We start from the raw sequence: 5,864 nt of genomic DNA, 5'->3' as shown, positions 1-5,864 counted from the left end.
GTTTGTCCGGATGTTCTGCAAACACTTTTGCTTTTTTAACATTATTAGCTAGATGGCATATTCTTCTGCTATGGAAACAAATTCTCCCTCCATCTTTTGATGACTGGCAGTAAGATGTTATGAGCTTCCTTCATTTGGATAAAATTAGGTACACAATAAAGGGCAATACTGGCATATTTTCTGAAACTTGGGGCCATTAATTATTATTTTTTTCTGATTATGTGAATTCTTCGTCTATAGTTGGTCAGTCTAATCATTAGGATGTCCTTATATTGTGGCTTGATCAAGTATGTGCACTGTGTATACATAATTTATATTAATGTTTTGTTTGCTGATGTAAACGATTTTGATGTTAGTTAGTTAGTTAGTTAGTTAGTTAGTCTCTAAACTCAAATTCAGTTTCTTCTGTACATATTTGACATACACTATTCTTTGGTTTGTATAACTGTATATATATAATCAGAAAGAGGACATTCTTAAAAGAGAGATTTGATTTGAAACCTGAACTGCTATCAGGTCCATGCTGAACACCTTCTGACCAATCCAAATCAAGTATAAATTTTAATCTCAATACTGCACATAATTATCAAATAAAAGTCTATCAAGCTGTTATCCAAAAGTCTGAAATAATGTTTTGCTTAAGTGTTTTAATTCAAATCCATATTTTGGTGTGATTTATACACATGGGTTTGTCCATTCTGACTTTTTGGACGCTTTATTATGTCCATTTTATGATGAAACAGGAAAGACTTTGAAAATCATCTGTCATTTTCTGATCATGTTAAAATATCAACACAACTAGACTGAAATATACAGGTAAGATATGCAACTAATTGTAACATGAACAGAGCAAGATATAAACTGATATCTACTGGTTTCCTGTCAGGGTTGTGGACTGTTTTCTGCCCACTAGAGGCCCCCACTGCCTTTTTGTTGGTGTCCAGTCTCTGTCATTATGTCTAATAGGTGTCTCCTGTGCTTTGTTTAGGTTTGTGTATTTAAGTCACCCTTTTCCTCCACAAATACTTTGCGTAGTGTTTCCTGTACCTTGATTAAGTCTAGGTCAGCCTCATGCTCTATTTTATGGACTTATCCTTAAAAAAAAACTTTGTTCATCTGGTAAAGTTCCTTGTTTTGATTTCTTGACAAGTGCTCTTTTGAATGCATTATGGATTTACTTTGTAGACCAATTAGAATGACTTTTGGAAGTATTGACTTTGTTTTTTGATTAGACTCCTGTGAACCTTTTTGTATGCTTTTGGATTAACCTTGTGGATTTTGGGGATTTATTCTTTGGAACTACTGTCAAGTCTTTTGAGCTGACTTGGATTTGTTTTGTGGATTATTTGACCTGCATTATTATCTAATTAAAGATAAGTAAACATTTCTCCCAGAACTGTGATCTGGTTATCTGCATTTGTGTTCAGCCCCTTTGATTGCGTTCAAGTTTTCTCACTAGTCCTGCCCTCAGTCGCTGCCATAACCCACTGTTCCTTCATTGGACCACTTTTGATAGATACTGACTACTGCAGACTGGGAACACCCCACAAGAGCTGCAGTTTTGGAGATGCTCTGATCCAGTCATATAGCCATCACAATTTGTATTTTAATCTGCTTTTTTGGGGGAAGATATTTTTAAGCATTGAAATAAGTGCACAGTGTGACTAACAGTGAAGCCGTGATACTGGAAGAGCCCTGTATAACACCTATAAATGCAGCTAAAATGTAAATACTGAGTTTTCTATGCACTGTTATAGGAAGATTACAGTAATATAACTTGTGTAAATACTTCTTGTTTTGATAATGAGGCTTTCCTGCTTTACAAAACAACAGTGCTATTAAAATAAGGTTTTCTGCTTCCTTTTATGAGATGATATTAGATGTGTTTCATTGTCTGTTCATCTTCTTTGACACAGGAGGCGGAGGGAGACGTTTGTGTTTCCACAAGATGAGCTCAACTACAACAGAGAGCTCAGCGCTAACGAGGACTACAACAGCCCGACCTGCTCAGCAAAATGAAGCTGGAGATGGTGGTGAACATGAGGTGTCAACGAGGAACCTGTCCCCTGTTAGAAGCCCATCCCCACCTGTGTGAGGCCTCTCTCCTCTCAGGACCCCATCCCCTGTGAGCAGTCATTTCCCTGTCAGGACCTTACCATTGACAAGATATCAATTACTGCCATATTATGAAATCAGCATCAACATCATTGTGGATGATATGGACTATGTTCCTGCCACAATGATTACTCCTTTCCGACACCGGGGCATAAGGGAGTTGGAGGAACGAAGAGGATGGCTATCAAGAAGCCCCTCTGAGTAGATGGTAGCGATGTGGAATCTGATGGGAGGTGGATTTCATCGGGAGGCACGCCCAACTCCCCAGGAGTTTTGTAAGTTTTTATGTGAGCGAGATGTAACTTTAAAAAGCTCAGTCTTCACCTCATGTTCATCACCTCGTATTCATGATGTAAGGTATGTATCTGTGGTAAGTATGTGTGGTAACTAGATCTCAGCATTAGTCTCATCTCTATCATAATCTATAAATGTAAACCATTTCAGTGATATAATTGTGGCATCATTGAAGTAGTTATGACATCTAGTTAAAATAAAATGTCTGCTGGTTTTTGTATTTTTCATATTCATTTTGATGTTGTTAAATGTTTAGGATTATTTTAGATTATTAATGTTTTTTATTCTGTTAATTTGTTAAATTATGCATTGCTGTAAATATTACATTTTAAGATTATTTTATTAAGTTATTCAAATGTAGTGTACTCCACCCCCAAGTTTAGTTTATTCAGATTTATACCACAGAGATTTGCCAATGATAGCAAGGTTTCATTTATTAAACATTAATGTTACATAAGCATTTCATAAAAAATTGTCAGAACACTATTAAACAATAATGAGTTTTAAATTCATTCATAGTCTCTGATGTCTGGCATACTTGTCCCTGTGAATGCGCTTTTATTATGGAAATTAATATTAATGTAAAATAAATGCTTCTAAAATAATGCTAAGTAGAATTATACTAAAATATTTTAAAATTATGCATGCCTTATTCCAATTAGATTCAGGCATTTTGTTGTGGTATAAAATATATTATCTGTAATAAGTTTAAAGTTCATCATTGCTTGTAAATAGTTATAAATAGTTAATAAATTATTTTTTTGTTCAATACTCCAGTGTCTTTTTTTTTTTTTTTATAACACATCATAAGCATTTCTCATTTATTTCTCATATAATTACACTGTAGAAATTCTCCATCTGCTGGAACTTTGGTGTTCAGAAGTAATTCCACTCTTTTTTTCTCTCACAAGCAAATACTTTCTAGCCAACAGTCTAAATCTGTTAAATCTGTATAATGATCGCACTCATATCATATCGCACTCTTCAGTGTTTAGAATAATTTATAGTCACACTCTCCGGTGTCACCCAAATGAGGATGGGATCCCTTTAGAGTCTGGTTCCTCTTAAGGTTTCTTCCTCATACCATCTAAGGGAGTTTTTCCTTGCCACAGTCGCACAGGCTTGCTCATTAGGGATGATTTTGTCTAATATGTAGGACTTTTTACATTATGTTTTTTGTTTCTTATGTTCTGTAAAGCTGCTTTGAGACAATGTTCATTGTTAAAAGCGCTATACAAATAAAAATGAATTGAATTGAATAGAATATGAATGCAGCCAGTCCATGGTTTGTACCACTCAAAGGACAAATTCATGAAGATTATGAAGAAGGGAAGCATCTTCCCTTCTAGCTGGTCACCAGAATTCCATGTAAACCAGACCTTTGCATGCAATGTTTTTGACTTTGGCTCCCCAGACAGTGTGGTGTAAATATATCATGGCCTTTTTTCTTGTCAAATAAGGATCTGGAGACACACTGGTGGATCAGAGAAATATAATATCTGGATTATTTATTTATTTGATATGATTTGAAGTAGTATTATAACAAGTGATTAATTATAGAGCCATTATCTGAAAAAAATATTCATCTGTTACTTGTGAATGAAGCATGTGGCTTAAATACACAAACCTAAACAAAGCACAGGAAGACACCTATTAGACATAATGACAGAGACTGGACACCAACAAAAAGGCAGTGGGGGCTTTTAGTGGCCAGAAAACAGTCCACAACCCTGACAGGAAACCAGTAGATATCAGTTTATATCTTGCTCTGTTCATGTTACAATTAGTTGCATATCTTACCTGTATATTTCAGTCTAGTTGTGTTGATATTTAACATGATCAGAAAATGACAGATGATTTTCAAAGTCTTTTCCTGTTTCTTCATAAAATGGACATAATAAAGCATCCAAGAGTCAGAATGGACAAACCCATGTGTATAAATCACACCTAAATATGGATTTTATTTAAAACACTTAAGAGAAACATTATTTCAGACTTTTTGGATAACAGCTGGATAGACTTTTTATTTGATAATTATGTGCAGTATTGAGATTAAAATTTATACTTGATTTGGATTGGTCAGAAGGTGTTCAGCATGGACCTGATAGCAGTTCAGGTTTCAAATCAAATCTCTCTTTTTAAGAATGTCCTCTTTCTGATTATCGTCTACTAAAAACAGTTAAATCAAAGTATATGGCAAACTCCAATCATTTTATCCTCACCTTAAACATTTTAAATGCAGTGATGTAATGTAATGTAATGTAATGTAATGTAATGTAATGTTTAAATGCAGTGATGTAAAGAAATACTGAATATATAGAACTACTGTAATGCTGAAGCTTTCTGTAAGGAGAATGTTTACCATATAGGGAGGAAGACTCCAATAACACTATGAAACTTTCATTTATTTCAGTCATTTTCATTCTTTCTTTCTTTTTTGCTTGATCTGTTTATTGAACTTTTATAATAATAAAAGGATAAAGATACAGGAGAATAGAAACAACATTTTTTCCCCACACTCAGAGTTATACAAACCAAAAAAACCTCAATACATAATTATAAAGTGTGTCAATTATGAACAGAAGAAAGTTTAAATCAGAGTTTAGAAACTAACTAACTAACTAACTAACTAACTAACTAACTAACTAACTAAAACAATCGTTTATATATCAGCAAACAAAACATTAATATAAATTATTACTTTAAATATAAAGTGTACATACTTGTACTCAATACACTTTTGATCAAGATCAAGCCACAATCATTGGATCAGGGGATATAGGGCTACAATTAATAGGTGAAACCAGTGGAAAACTTTGGAGGCTAAAATGGTTTGAAACTGGGAGCAAATTTGTAATAATTGGACAATCAGACAATGGAATTACTTTTAGGAAAACGTGAGACGGCAGTAAAGAGGACCACACAGTAGTGCAGAGTTAGAGAGTGGAAGGAAACAGTACTGCAAAGTGGAACTGTGCACAGATTAAAAGAGAGAAAAGGTGGAAATAGGAAACTGTAAGTGATGACATCATGAATTATGATCTGTCTACCAAGAAAGTTTTAATGATGATTTAATATTTTATATAATTATTATAAGTGCCCACTTCTTTCAGATTAGGTTGTAGGAATTTTTGGGGAGCTTCACAAGAAGTGGACTGAGGCTGGAGTCAGCGCATCAAGAGCCACTACACACAGACGAATCCTAGACATGGCCTACAAATGTCGCATTCCTCGTGCCAAGCCACTCCTGAACCAGAGACAACGTCAGAAGCGTCTTACCTGGGCTGTGGATCAGATGAAAGTAAGTTTTGCATTTCATTTGGAAATCAAGGTCCCAGAGTCTGGAGGAAGAGTGAAGAGGCACAGAATCCATGTTGCTTGAAGTCCAGTGTGAAGTTTCCACAGTCAGTGATGATTTGGGCTTCCATGTCATCTGCTGGTGTTGGTCCACTGTG

The sequence above is a fragment of the Hemibagrus wyckioides genome, unplaced genomic scaffold (assembly GCF_019097595.1).
Source record: "Hemibagrus wyckioides isolate EC202008001 unplaced genomic scaffold, SWU_Hwy_1.0 Contig8, whole genome shotgun sequence".
Taxonomy (NCBI): Eukaryota; Metazoa; Chordata; class Actinopteri; order Siluriformes; family Bagridae; genus Hemibagrus; species Hemibagrus wyckioides.
The sequence above is the reverse complement of the archived record's forward strand: the minus strand, read 5'-3'. Positions refer to the sequence as shown.